Below are 15,834 nucleotides of genomic sequence, written 5' to 3' on the forward strand. Positions count from 1 at the left end.
ACTACAGTACAAACAACACAAACCAACCTGTGCTAGTTCGCCATTGAAAAGCACGAATGCTATATAATTGAGTTAGGGCAGGGCAACGTCGGTGGGCCCGCGCGGGATCGCGGAAGTGTGTCTGAAGGGAGCAGGTTCGTCAGCGACGGTGGGTGTACGCGTAAGCGAGGGAGTGAAAACATGTGGGCTTTAGTAATCATACATTTTTCAATATGACGTGTTATGGTTTCATACTAGTAACGCTTCAGTTGTAAACATAAAATACAGCTTTCGGACACTGTGCAGAAATACATTGCCGTAGAGTTATAAATCACTTACCTTCAAAACTAAGGAAGGAAACTTTTGCAATTTCAAGAAAATCGTGTACTACAGTTTCTTAACTGTCACTCGTTTTCTTATAATAAAAAATGAAATGAAATCTTTATGTTTTAATCCCACGTTATGCTGGTTAGGCTAAAGGAGACAGTGATGATGAGAAATGAATGAAATGGTGGAATGAAGAAAGTGGGAGGGAACGGGAGAACCCCGGGAAAACCCAAGAGCACGGTGTTTATGCACCACAAAGTCCACATTGCGCGAGGTCGGATCGAACCACGGACCTCAAGCACCGGAGGTGTACGCTCTAACACTGAACCACCGCGCTCCCTTATTTTTTAATAGTTCTATGTAACTCACACATGATATGTCATTCCCTTGACATACTCGCACCATTTCCACACTGCCTTTCGCACCAGTATATCGTTACAAGTGTACCTCTCCGCGAAATAGTCTGTCCGCCTCCACATACAGTGAAGCTTACATCGAAAACAACCACTTTCTTAACTTTTACTATTTCCATTACCTGACTTTCACTCATTCTTCCTCACAAACTTAAACAAACTGTCGAATTGACCCGGTAGATTTTCTACAATTGGTCCGGCGATACAGCAATTAACCCAAATTTAGTACCTTGAGTCGTAGTCGTACCCACTTATTCTTATTGCTTGTCTTGTTCGGGCGTAGAATCAACAACACTCTTTGTTTGAAGTAGTCCACCCACTCTGCAGCACCATGTGACAAATGAAGAACCCGAACCGAACATCCAGGCAGCGCGACCAGACGCCGATTTGTCCAATCAGGCTGTTCAGCGGCAAATGTGTTATCGTCGCTGGAGGTCCGCCATCGGGAGAGAACTGCAAAACGGCATAAGCGGAAAATGCCCACATCCTGCATTGACAAAGCCTATGTTGGCGGCCTGGCCGCTGAAGTCGGAGGCGGTCCGCCATTGATGGCGGCATATTGTGAATGGGGGAGGCATATACGAGCATTAAGTGCCGCAGTGGTCCACTGTCTGCCGACCCTTTTCCGACTCGTTTTAAAAGGATCATCAGCTTACTGTATTACATGTGACACTTACTTTCTATATACTGTTCCGCTTGCAGGTTCTATAGTACAAGAGTTGTCTTACTAGTCGGCGAAACGCCAGCGTTCCAGCTCATGTCCGAGCATGTTTCGCGAGGTCGGTATGTCCGCTGTTTGCCGATCTTCTTTCGCCTCCTTTACTTGTCGGCACGCAGCCAGTGTTTCGGTGTCTTTCCGACAACATTTGCAGCGATTGGCACGTCCGCTGTTTGCCGCCTTCTTACAAATGTTTGTCAAGGAAGCTGTCAAGGAAGATTGTAATTTAATTTTAAAAATTTACTTCTCATATACCCTTTACGTGCAGTTTCTTTACTACATTTCTTTCCATACATTTTCCTCTTTTATGGCCGGCACGCCGTCAGCGTTTCGACGTCTTTACAACCATTATTTGCCAAGTCGTTCCGTCTGCTCTATGCCGATTTTCAGCCAACTCCGTTTTCACAAGACATATTTAATGGAATTAGTGTCCACCCACAAGAAACACCTTCGGAAAGTTTCAATTTTTACCTCATCATTAAAGAAGATACATAATATTCATTTTCTAAAATTCGACTCGTTCCCACTGGTACGCGATATTGAAACTTTCGCTGACGTCGTGCCGACATCGTTTTAAAAGAAATTGCCGGCAGTGTTTATTTATTTATTTTTTTTTTTGCAGGCGTCGTCCGACTGTTTCGAGAAAGCTTTGTACGAGGGAAATATAAGCCCTAATTCGTATTTTAAAGCAATAAATTACCTTCTAACTCTCTTTTTTTTTTTTTGGTGAACGACTCTGCTTTTGCTCGTCGCGGTCGAAAATTGCGCTGAAAGACGTCGGTGTCCGGCGCCGGCAATCCGACCGCGGCATCTGATCGGCATGGACAAATTGTCCGACTGTAGGCGGCAGGATCCTGATTGGATAGATCTTGACATCGATAGGTTTACTTGTAAGAGAAGAAAACTATGAACTACTGGTACAGAACCTTCTTGAAAAATTGCGAATTACAATGTTCAAATATGTATTTTAAATTCATTTACTGTCTGCATTTTCATTTGAGTCGTATCTCTGAAAAATCAGCTGCTATAAGCAGTGAATAGGTTGAGCGTTTTCACCAGATCACTTTGCAGATGGAAAAACCTTATAAAGGAAAAGGGATATAACCACTAGACTAACATGGAGAGGGCAATATATATATATATATAGCTAGTACAGACCTTGGAGCAAGTTAATTGTAAAACTGAGGCCTCGCAAAATGTTCCCAATCAGGCCCCACCCAACCTAAGGCCGGCCCTGCCTATATATTAATCTTACTCTTTTTAATAATACATACTATATAATAATATAAAGAGTAACGCAAACCAGGAAATTATATTTAATGTGAGTGTCTTATTCGTCGCTTCCAAGAGAAATTTGACACATCTGGGCCTAACATAAATATGAAATCAATTTATCTTCTTCTCTACTGTCTGAAAATGTATTTTTCTTTTTTTAAGTTTTTGTTTCTTCTTTTTGGTAGGCATTGTTCATATGTGACCTACTAATAACCCTACTTCACACATTCCTTCTGGATCCCCCAATGACCTACAACAATAAATTTCGGGAAAAATATTGATTCTAACACAGATAATAATTTTGGGTATCTTTCATACAAATCTTGATCCTGGAGCCCCATCAACAAAACGCAAGTGCTTTTTATGCCTTTCTGGATGGGAACATTTTCCCGAATTCTGCATTCAGAAAGCATTCAAAATAATGTAATAATGTGAAAGTATGAATCTAAAGTAATTACAGTAGCTAGGACAAAGTAAAACTAAAATTTCAATGAAAATGAAAATAGCGGTGATTTGAAAAAGTTAATCACACGGCTATGTATATATATTTACATTATATTATAGTCTTGTAGGTGGCAGAAGCATTCCCTATTGACTTTGAGGAATAAAGATATTTACAGTTAAGTAAATTTTCATTTCTGTTTAATAAATAAAATGTATCTTTTTCTGATTCATTAAGTTTTAATTGTCAATTCTCTCGTGAATATCATAAGAAACAAACACATTTTCACTCAATTTAGTGTTTCACATTAGTTACATTTAAGAGGAAGTAAAAATAGCAAAGCCGAAGTCAGCAAAATTACGATAAAGTATTCTCAGGTCAGAAAATATATTTTTGAAAAAGAATAACTGGATTCCTACAAAGGAAGCTGGTTTTCTTTCGTATTTAGCGTTTTTACCCAACAACGAGGTTATGAAGCACATAACATACAGGTGGTGTGTACCTAGATCATCATGCAAGATTATCCCCTTCTAGGCCCTACCACACTTATGTTACCTACAAGACCGCTGGATTAGACGGCTACCGTATTTTTTAAACCCTATAATTGTTATCTGAATGGCTACAAAGGTATCCAAATATATATTTCAATACAAAGAGCCTCAACCCATTACAGATGGAAAAAACAACTTTACAATGTTCTATTCAAAATATATAACTACGAAATTAATTAATACATTACCACAACATGAGCTTTATTAAGATTTGGTTTTCACTGTCTCTCAGGTACGCACCCAAAAATTTATGTTGGGGGTGTCCAAACTTTGAAAAAAGTCAATCAGTAGTAGTCACTATTTCTAGGTAGTATTGAATTGGTATTATTCCACATTCGATAAAACTATACGTAATTTTAAAGTACTGGAGCCAGCATTCGCAGCAGAAACAAAACAAAACTGTTATTGTAAGAAAAGAAAGAGTTGAGTTGTATATTAAGACCAAATTGTTAAGGTACATCAATAATTCTTCTTCTAGAACAACCACAGATTTGTTAAAAAAAGAGCAGAAATAGTTGTTGAGTTACGTAGTTTGGCAGGGTCCAAACCCGATGGACAACCCTCGTGGGTGTGAATCTTGTGCCCCTATTATATGTTTCAAATACTATCGATTATTAAACTTTTCTGTTACATATGTTATCCTTTGATGAAAATATAAACAGAGTAAAAACATGTATACACTTTTCTATGAAAGAAAACACTATAGAGATTGAAAATAATGATATCAATTTGTAGTCAATGAGCAATCGATATCTTGTTAATAACTAATATGAACGTTTATTTCTCAAAAGTCTGTATTAATTTTTTTTCTTAAATGCTCTCGCACAAAATTTTGAGGAGGAAACATTTCATTCGAAATATCTTATTTTAGCGTGTGCTCACAGACAGTACGTTATATAATATAAAAGCAGAACACTTTATTATATACTATTTTTTTATTTTCTCTTTCATAAATGTCCTCTTCGTCTGAGGCAATAAATTATGCAATATAATTCTTCTTTTCTAAAAAAATGAATAAACTAAATATAATTTCCTATTGTCTCAATTTCCCCCTTTATGTAACCAGTAATGGCCTTGACTAATCTGAGGTTCATCTAGGTTAATGTATCATTTTTGGAAGCTTTTGGCTGTTCACAGATACACTGCAGGAAATTCACAATCCGAGGACAAGTATTTTACGAATAGAGAACAGGAGGAGTTCGATTGACACGTGTAGAAGCTTTCATTCTAGTGATTCCTTGACGCTGGCTGTGGTCTCTTCTACATGAGACTAAATTCTAGAGGAAACCTTGACAAATCATACTAAGTACGGAAGCAGGACATTATGCCAAGATATTATGCCAATGAAATATATCCTTTTCTTAAAACTCTAACCAAACCATTTCCCTCTTTCGTTTTCTAGTAATTTAGCCTCTTTTTCTTAATTTATTTTTCGTATCGCAATCTACAACTACCCTGCTATTTCTTTTCACGTGTGTATGTTCGTATTTCAATACCAACCTATCAATTAAAATATAGTTAGGACTATCACACACAAATATACCAAGGAACATAAAAGCCTGTAACGTATGAATCAAGTGATACAATTCGTAGATTGTAATCTCGATCATCGTGTTGATACTTCAAAGTTTGCTTTCGGTTAGGATCTTACCGTTACATACAATGTAGATATTACATAAGAATGTAAAGCTCTCAATCAAAGAAATCGAATCCAGTCTAAGCGTACAGATGGATGCGTATTTACATTTTGTAGCATTGGGTCACATTTTCAAATCATCTTCTTTTGGTAAAACAGTTTCAACATGAATACGGTTTTTAAAAAAATAATATTTCCTATGAACTGGAAACGCCACTACGACATATTTATGCTGAAAACAAATGAAGAAGATGTCACTGCCACATAGATTTGTCAGAAGAATGTGAAGAAGGGGGTATCACTACCGGACTGGTAGGTCAAACGAATGTGAGGAAGATGGTGTCACTACCAGAGAGGTAGTTCGGAATCATGTGAAGGATATATCACTACCAGATATGTAGGTTGGGAGCATGTGAAGAATTTGATGCCACTACCAGATAGGTTGACCGGAAGCAAGTAAAGAAGGGGATGGCTCTACCAGACAGATAGATCGGAAGCACGCGAAGAAGGAGATGCCACCAGATAATTAGATCGGAAGAATGTGAAGATAGGGATGCCATAAAAACATAGTTATGTCGGAAGCATGAGAAGCATGATGTACTTTGGTCAGATACAAGTGAAGAAAGAGATGCAACTTCCACGTAGGTAGGTAGGAAGCACGCAAAGAAGGGGATGCCACTATCACGTAGATAGGTTGGAAACACATGAAGGAGATGATGCCATTGTCATGTCGGTAGGTGGGGGACATGCAAAGAAGTGGAGGTCACTTTCACGTACGGAAATTTTCACTGTGGAGTTATATATCTTATGTGAAAATTAAGAAATAAAAAGTTTTTGATCGCTAAGCAGTTTTACAAAAGTGCAGCAACAACATAAAAATGTTACTTTTTACTTAATATAATCATCACCATCATCATAGGTATTCTGCCATTATTGGCTAATCACTTGCCGCAACTGAGAAGCTTTCTTGCTCCACGGTTTTCCGCTACTCGTTTATCCAGCTTTGAGTTCACACATCGGCTTCCTAACAGTTCTCGGCAAGAGCACTATCAACACACATACCCTCCAACTGGCGATAATATCGGCTGCATAACATCCATATGAGGTGAGAATTTCACAATTACCGAAAATTCCATATCCCGGGCTATGTCAGAAACACATCTTACTCGTTCAAGCACTCTGACTTAACTAGTGCCACCTAGTAAAAAAGCACTGCTTAGGGACGAATGATAAAGTTCCGCGACACAAGAGTCCCTTCTCTAAAATGAAAATGAAGGGAACTTTAGAACAAAATATGTGCTTTTGGTGTCTACCTTGAAGACAAAGACATGTTTCAAGTTGAAGTATCCCACAACTTTCTTAAGAGGACTCTAATTATAAACGATAGTATCTCTGGCAAATAACATTATTATTAGTAGATTTCTTTCCCACATAAACTTCGTTGTGTGTAGTTGTCGTTTAAAAACATATTTCAATGTTAAATAAACCGTCTTCAGCCATTCAAATGTAAGCAAATAAGACAGTGCGTAGCGAGCAACTATCTTAGTTCTTATAGAGGGCAGAAATTAATATTGACGAGTCAATGACAATAATCAACCGATATCTTTTAGTAAATTAAGTTCCATGCATTGCGTTTTCCATTTTCCATCTTATTTACAAGCAGCGGGAATGTGTATTAAATCACCGTCACCATAGGCTTCTTCAGAAGTGTGTAGTGTCTTAGTTCGAGATGCGTTTACCAGAGCAAGAATTTTGCAAAGGTAAATTATGCCAACTGTCGAAACAAAATTTGAATACGAACCAACAATTTAAGGAAATAGTGTCCACAAATAGGATGATTTTAATAGGTAGAGGTAGAACTTGACATGCAACTACCTCCTCATGGAGAGTTTTGGATAGTTCTGGGAACCAGGAGAAATCTACATTTTAAAAGTTAATTTCATAAATACGATGAATTTTCAAATACAGAATGTAATTTAATATTCTTTTAACGAATTGTTTCAGAAATTCTCATAAAACTTCATTACTTCACATCTTAAACGATATATTTCCAGGTAATAGACCTCATTCCTTCAAGGATTAATTTAGTAAAAATCAATCTTTTCCATTTCCTCCCTAATTTAAATGGATGAAAAATGCATTTGACAATTGTTGATAGATGGCACTAAAAATTACGATTTAATTCTTGAATACATTTTCGTTTATGTTACCATTGTCTTACATTAATTGAAACACAATAACAAAACGGAAAATCTGTCAAGTTTTAAAACGTAATTATTATATTATTTATTTTTGTATTGATTATAGGTAGTTGAACATTGGTTTCTACAATACCATTTCTCGTCTTAGATGTAATTATAATACAATTAATTTATATATTTTCAATTTACTCTGGCCAAAGAGAAGGCGTCACCTCCTAAGGCCCGCCCATCTCCGGATGAGAATGAAATGCGTTTGATGATATATGTTGTCATATATTAGTAATAAATAGTAATTCAAACGAATTTGTGGCAGAGGCATTGGGTGCTTCTTCAAACAGAGCACTTAACCAGTTTGTTTCCCAATTGATTGTGTCAGAGTGCATGCAAAAACTTGAGGAGGTGCTTGAATATTCCACCAATCAGGGGTAAATGTGAGAGGGAATGCGGGAGGTCGTCATCCTCCCACTTCCAGAAAATATCTGTGGCGTTCCTCAGTTTCTAAAAAAAATACAATGGGCAAGATAAGCACGGGGAACGGCGTGACGTCATACATCCCACTACCTTTTCAGGTCAACTTTTACCCCTGCCACCAATCCTATCTTACTGAGTAGAGGGTGGGGAATAAATAACTTCACACTATTATTACAAGCTTAGAAATGTATTGTAGTAATTTACACGTAATTATCACTTTTACATATGTAATAAACAGTAAACAAACTGGCTAGCAGTGTCCCTAACCTTTTATAGTTTAATATTATGGGTAGTGAATTATTTAAACTCTCTATGTCGAAACATTCCAGTGGAAAAGGGGTTGCTTTTATCTTTCCTGTCTCCCCCAGCCTCCCAATACACATACGTCCACTGTTATAATTCTGCATCCTTCTTGTGGTGATAAATAATGTAGAAATCAGGGAAATATTTCATATACCTTAATGTTTGCAACACCTTACCTTACAGAAATTTAATCACCATAGCCATTGTCAGTAATTTTTGAGGATACAAGGAAGCTCAGGGAATTATATGAGTGTACGTTTAAGACAAAGTTAACCTCAAACTAAATTTTACCCCCGTGGTTGCTTATTGTTCTGCATAATGATCCTCTAGCACCTTGAAACAAAAGTTTTATCTAATATTATCATTGAGTGGAACAGAAATTATTGTTCTGTCGAATACCTGTTCTGCCTAATTCTCAGAAAATGGATATTTAAATTTGAGGGAAGTTTATTAGTTCGTATTTTCCCTTGATTTTCAAATAACATTCTAGAACTCTTTAAAAATGCTCTAAAATAGGAAAATGCATACTCTGATCCATTAGGAAAAAAACAAGTCATACTGTCATGTTCAAAAAATTTACTTCCCGAAAGCTCTATCTTTAACCATACTCGATATTTGAACAAATGGGTTGCACATTCTACTGTACTCTAACTTTTTTTAACTTTTTAGCTTGAAGGGCGCAAGTGGCACACAAAACTATAAATGTAATGCCACACAATTCTTTCTCGTTTGGCTTGCATCAAATATTACCCTGCGGATGTGAATAGGAAATATTAAAAAGAGAGTGGATATGCCATTAGTGAACCGCGAATTAGTGAACAACATTTGAAACTCGAGTAAATAATACAAGAACATTAAATAAAATAAAAATAAAAAATAAAATAATGCTTATTGATTTCTTTCATATGACTCTAGAAATTGGACCTACTTGCTTACATAGAAGAAACACTGTTTATTCGAGGTATTTTCCGAAACTATTTATCAAATTTTGATAGTTATTTACCATTAGGAAGTAATTTTTTCTCGATGTTAAAATACTGCATATTATAAAACTTAAATTCCACACAACTGGAGAGCTTTTATATACAGCACTTACTGTGCATATAGTAATAGTTATTTAGGCTACGAATATTGTAAGGTTCCCCAAATCACGACAAAAGCACATGTCAACGCAACACGTGCTATTGATTGTAAACAGCGTAGGAGACAAGAAGCCTACACGAAAGACACCGAGAAACACCGAAAGTAGACGGACCCCACGGAAAGACCCGAAGAGGACCAATAAAACTCGACCACCGAGGGACTCGGCATCAGTCGACCAACTGATCAACTAACCAACACCGCCCTCAGGTCGCATTGGATTAGGGGTACACCTATCCTTATCCGAGGTCGCTTTGGACTATTGATCCTTACTACAACCAAGCCTTGCTAAGCTGCCTTGGGCTGAGGTGGCTATCCTTCAAGACTCATCAGAACCAGCAGGTGCCTTGGAGACTGCCTTCAGAAAATGGGCTCCGTGCAAAACACCTATTTCCTCTCATGTGGTCAATAACAAGATAGACACTATTTTTACTCTTTGTAATCAAAGACATTTGTATTTAACAAATTTTATAATAAATTGGTGAAGTGGAAAAGACTAGCCCGGACCTTTATTTAGCTTCTACCTATAAGACATTACAACAGAGATTGGTAAATAACCATACAGTAAAATAAATGTTGTCCGTTATTGCTTGTATAATATGCAAACTAATATGTTGGGTTCTATTGTTCTAATTTATATGTTTATGTTACTACGTATTATTCTTAATATTTTAGCTTCTGTAAGAGGAAATGACTGAATTACCTAGATATCAAAAGTCACTTTGTAAAATACAAATTTTCCTATTATTATTTTAAAGAATTTTCCATGTTATGAGAGAGAATCAATCTACGTTTTCCAGGTGCAGTTATATGTCTTTAGCTGTGTTACTGTTGAGTTAGCTGCACACTCGAAACCATAAGGATAAGATCTTCTCGCTGAAGTTGTAGACGGCCAAGAGATACCGCGTAGATATACTGATAGTAAATTAATGGTGGTCTATGATTGCTAATTTAATTTCATAGAAGCTGAATGATAGAAAATATCATTTGGAATATAGACGTTTGGAAAGGAACTGCCGTTTTCAGAAAAGTAATTAGTATTAACTTTCAGTTAAATCTAAATATCTGTTTTTGCAAAGATGTGTCAGAAAGGGAATTAGACAGAACAGGAATTCCGGTTCTGCCTAAAGATAAAATTAGATAAACGTGTGTTACAAGGTGCTGGAAGGTCATTAGGCGAAACAGGAAGACACCATATCCATAGCAGTGAGTTGACAACTTGTCACTTACGGAGAGCAACCCTAAGAAATAGGTAATATTGGAAATCTGCAAATAAAGTGAACTCCATAATTGAAATAAATATTAATATTGAAAGTAACATATTGTCGTTTGATGGGCAGACGACAAGATAGTAAAAATGTAGAAGGTAATAAGTGAGATATAGAGCGAAAAAAAATCGTACAATAGTCACACCATTCAGCTTTACCTGTTGCAAATAAGGATTGGCTTCTGTCGACCAAAAGAAAGTATAAAATATGAGGATCCCATTTCTATGAACAAATGTATATATATATATATATATATATATATATATATATATATATATATATATATATATATATATATATATCACTATTATGAAGTGACTCCGTGTTCTCAACCTGCACGGATATTAGAACCTAAGGTATCAGTTGCTTTCAAAATTACGGTCGAAATATAATTTTTATTCAAATCTTTGATGTCACAAAAAACATTCTTTTTAATTTTTCACGGTTATGCATCGCTGCGGAGCAAAACGGTGAAAACGAGATACATAATAATGATTTAATGAAGGAAGTGAGGAGAAAGGGGAGAACCACGAGAAAACTCACACAGATAAATAACGCTTAGCGTGAGTTGGGATTGAACCAGAGGCGTATTCGTCAAAAGTGTGGACTCTACCACTGAGCCAGAGCGTCCCATGCTGCATATAGTTTACATTTTAAGTAAAATATGACATTTCTTATCCACTACTGTATTACTATTTTTTGTGTATTCCAGAAGGTGTCTTCCTGTTCTGCCTAATGACCTTCCAGCATGTCGTAGCACATTTTTATCTTATTTTCTGGTAAAACAGGAATTCCTGTTTTGATTGATCTTCGCAAAAAGGGACATTTAAATTTCAGGAATATTTAATATTAATTATTTTTCCGACAATTGCATTGGCTTTTAGGAGTCTTTATTTTCATCTATCATTTCATTATCCCTGAAATTAAACTAGCAATCAGGGATCACCATTAGTTGACTGTGGGTGTATTTGTGTGATATATACTGATCTCTAGACTTCACCAATGTTTGTTCTCTGTATAAAAAGTTCAGTCCTTGTGTATATGAAAAATGCGTTAGATGTATCAATACAGCTTAGATTTTTTTTAGAAAAATTGTAAAGCAATCCACACTACGTGTAATGTTTTATCTGCCAACAGCATGATGTAAGGTTACTTCTAATATTGGTTCATGAAAGTAGGACTAAAAGTGTTACAACACTTAACCACATGCAAATTAAGAAAATAGTTAATAATAGAAATTAAAAAGTGCAGTGTAATAGCAAAATTACGTATAAAATAATGCAAACTTTAAACGATAGGATCAACCATGTTACAAGAGAACATTATATTTTATCCTGGGAGCATCGTTGCTCAGTGAGAGAGCGCTTAACTTTTGTGCGGGGGATACTGGTACGAGCTACATCCAAAAATGTTGCGGTGCACAACATCGTGTCCGTGGGTCTTCTAGGGGTACTCCCGTTTCCTCTCACATTCTAATTGTATCTATCCTTCCATTATCATTCACTTCCCTTAGTCATCTCTTTCCCTTAGCAAAACAGGCATTATCCTGGAGCATTAAACTAAAATATTTCATTTTATTTTCCGTTTTATCCGGTTCGTAGGTAATATACAGTGTTTATAAAATGTGTACCTAGAAATAGAAGTACACCTATCGTATTTTATATTTCTATTAATAAAAATGGCTGAAATTGGTTAGGTGATTTGGAAAATATTTCAGTTACTTTTATTGCCATATCGGATGAATCATCAAGGCACTGCTTACTGAAGGCAGGTAATGAACTTCAGGTTTCCGAAGTAGTACAACATTCATTGTATAAGATTTCCGGTCTTTGTTTTCAATTATTTCATAAGACATAATATACTAAGCATACATATGTTTTCACTTAATTTCTCCTGTGTACTCTAGAGGAAAGCGAAGACAACTTTCAATAATAATACTTCATGGCGTCCAAAGTTGGATTTCCTTTCAAGTCTCCATTTCCCTTGCATTTGCCCATTCTTTGAGTCTTATTTATGGCAAACTCGATTTTTCTCTGCGTTTTTCTCTCTATATTACTTCTTCATTTTTTAATATACTTTTCTCTTCTGTGTTACCCTTTAAAGCTTCATCAGGTTGAGATGAGGCATTTTAATGTTACCGTGGTATCTAATTATTTACGGTATGCCTTACTACAATTTTTCTTTCTTTTATTTTGTTATAGAATTAAAATAAAATAAGGCATCCTGTAATAAAAGAATATTATAACATAAGAAAATCAAAGGAAACAATTCTTATTGTTCTTGTTCTTTTAGGTAATATGCTATAATAAAAATAATTCCTATTTTGTTCGTTCTTCGGGGTGTTACTCCCTTCTTCACAACCTGAAAGTAAACAATGATATAAGGTCAATATATAAACACAACTCAGGTTCAATACTTCATGCTTTCACTATCTTTTTTTCTCCTTTATATTCCTTTTCCTTATTTCGTCGCAGTTGCACTAACACTCACTAAACAACTACACGAGTTGAGTTTTAATGGAAGAAATTAAATATACACTAACATGTAATACCCATATAAAAGAATTAGGTTTTCAAGATATCTGGGCGATTTCCAGAAACTTTTCAGATCTGTGATAGAATAAGGTTTATGTTTTAGTGTATATTTGTCTCCTTGTTCTTCTTTTCTCCGGTTTTCTCTTAAACATGTTTCTTATTGTATGTTCGACTAGCTTTTGAAAGTTCTTTAATTTTGTTCTATCTATTCTGGTATTTACCCATGTGTCATTTCCAAAATTATTTCTGATATTTGTTATATTTTCATTTGTAACAAATTGTACGCATTCCCAAAATTGCATGTTCTGGTGCATAAACTTGACCGCAGGTAAATCAGTAGTGGCTGATGTTGGTGTTCCAGCATTGCGCAACGAGCAAACTATTTCAAGAAAATAAAAGAATTATTAACATTAATAGTAAAGAACAGGACAAAATACTTTCTCATACTTCCATACACTATAAATAACATATTTTTTACTTCGATAATTGTAAAACCCATTAGTCCGTTTTAAAAAGTGAAAAACAATCAGTCACACAGTATCTAACTTATATTGCGTTGCAGCAAGCAAACAACGACTTGATTTCTACAGCGAAGCAATTGGAGTGAATATTGTCTCCTTTCCCGTATCTCAGAAGTTAATGACTCTGGTCGTGGCAGCGCTTCTGTAACAACGCGGCACGAGTTCCAGTGAACAAGAAGGTTTACGCGCTAAATAAGATTTCGGAATTTTATTTCACTACCAATTTCAAATGGAATTTATTTTTATGCATTCATATTTTTAAATTATGGAACTATACTGAAGCAATTCAAGATAATGACAGTTAAAAAAAAAGTGATCGCAAAATTACAAAATAAGCAAGAAATTATGTAATAGAGTAGAAAACAAATGAAAGTAAATACGCATTTACAAGTTAGTTCTTAGCTTATATTGGTAATGAAGGTTTCTTCTACTGCAATTAGTGAACCAAATATTAATAAATCAATAGAGTCCCCCTGTGGATAGTATTTTAGTTTATATATTTTTCTTTTATAAAACAAAGGTATTTTATACTCTTGATAACTTTCCACATAAAACTATGATAGGAAACGCTACATTGAAAGCGCAGCCACGAGGGAGGTTAATTTCTTATCGTTTTTCCGGTGCAGAATAAGGCAGGTTTGGCATTACATAGACGTATTGGATCCCCTCAAATCTTTGGACACCTTCCAGCAAACATTTCTGGGTATAGAAATGGCAATGCTGTTTGTTTTGACTTTCTTTGACTTTTGACTTCTATTACATGCTGATCCTACATCGGTGGGTTTCAAAGTTAGCTTTCCAGAACGTATCACATTGATAAGCATTATTTGCTCTCGTGTGGAAGTATATTGTGTTCATCGTGCATTGCTTACAACCAGGATGGATGATTTGGAATGTAGTTTCTTCTTTTAAGCATGTGTGTGTGTTGGTGTATATGTGACATTCGTGATTCATATATTTTTGTGTCAGCTCTTTTTCTTTTTCTCAATCTCCTGTTTTGGTTTTTAACTGGAGTCGTGTGTACTCTAATTCCGTAAATAAGCTACAAATTCTGAATGAATTCTACACCATGACGTCTGTAAATAACTTACAAAAAAGCAATTTTCCCAGCTCTCCACTGAGAAAAAACGTGCAATTAAGGCTTAGACAAAACAAGCAAAGAGCAATTCAGAAGAGTGTTCGAAAAAAACGTGGTTTAAATTCACAAGGCATCTTATGGCAGTAAAGTTGTTTTCCTTATATATATATCCACAATTTGTTTTAAATTTCCCTAGATAAATTGTGAATAAAGTGTGTTCAAGTTACTTTTTTATAACACTAATCTCTGCCACGAACTGTCTTCAATCTACGCTGCAGAGGAATTTAGATCATTGTCAGGAACTGCTAGAATGAATTGTTCGCAATAATCTAGAAAAATTATTTAGTAAATCTACAAAGCTTCTTTAATTAATATTAACCGTACCTATAACGTCAGCAAAAGGAGACATGCTTTTTCCACATCCAAAAGAATTGTCACTTTCAAGGAATTGAATGTTCCAAGAAAGGGTATCATCATTGGTTATGCTTTCCATCGAAAAAGACCTGATAATGGGAATACCAGAGTTCAACCATCGCGTATTAGCCAAATTTACTCCAATTAAAGAGAGGAGAATTGACTTACTAATGAAATAAGGTTACCAACCGGATAAAATGTTCTGCATTACTTTTTACTTTTTAAAAACAGAATTTTCTTTAGTTTCACATGTCAAATAGCATTTACCTTTAAAGTTATGCTGATTAGTAAATGAGTCTACTTTATATCTTCTGTCTCCGATCATTCGTACTGCAACACCCAAAACCACAATCCACCGGCCGCAACTGAGAATATTCATATAATTCTTATGATTTAGATTTAGATTCAAAATGGGATTTAAATAATCCACTGCCTCGCATGAATTTCATGTTGTTTTTCTTATTTTGTTCTCCTTTATTGTTTAATTTGTTGGTTTATATTCTCTTAGTTTTTCTTCCTTTTCATTTTCTTCTGCGACCCTTGCCATTTTCTTTCAACAATTC

Source organism: Thermobia domestica, chromosome 3 (assembly GCF_964235325.1).
Source record: "Thermobia domestica chromosome 3, izTheDome1.hap1.1, whole genome shotgun sequence".
In the NCBI taxonomy this organism is placed as follows: Eukaryota; Metazoa; Arthropoda; class Insecta; order Zygentoma; family Lepismatidae; genus Thermobia; species Thermobia domestica.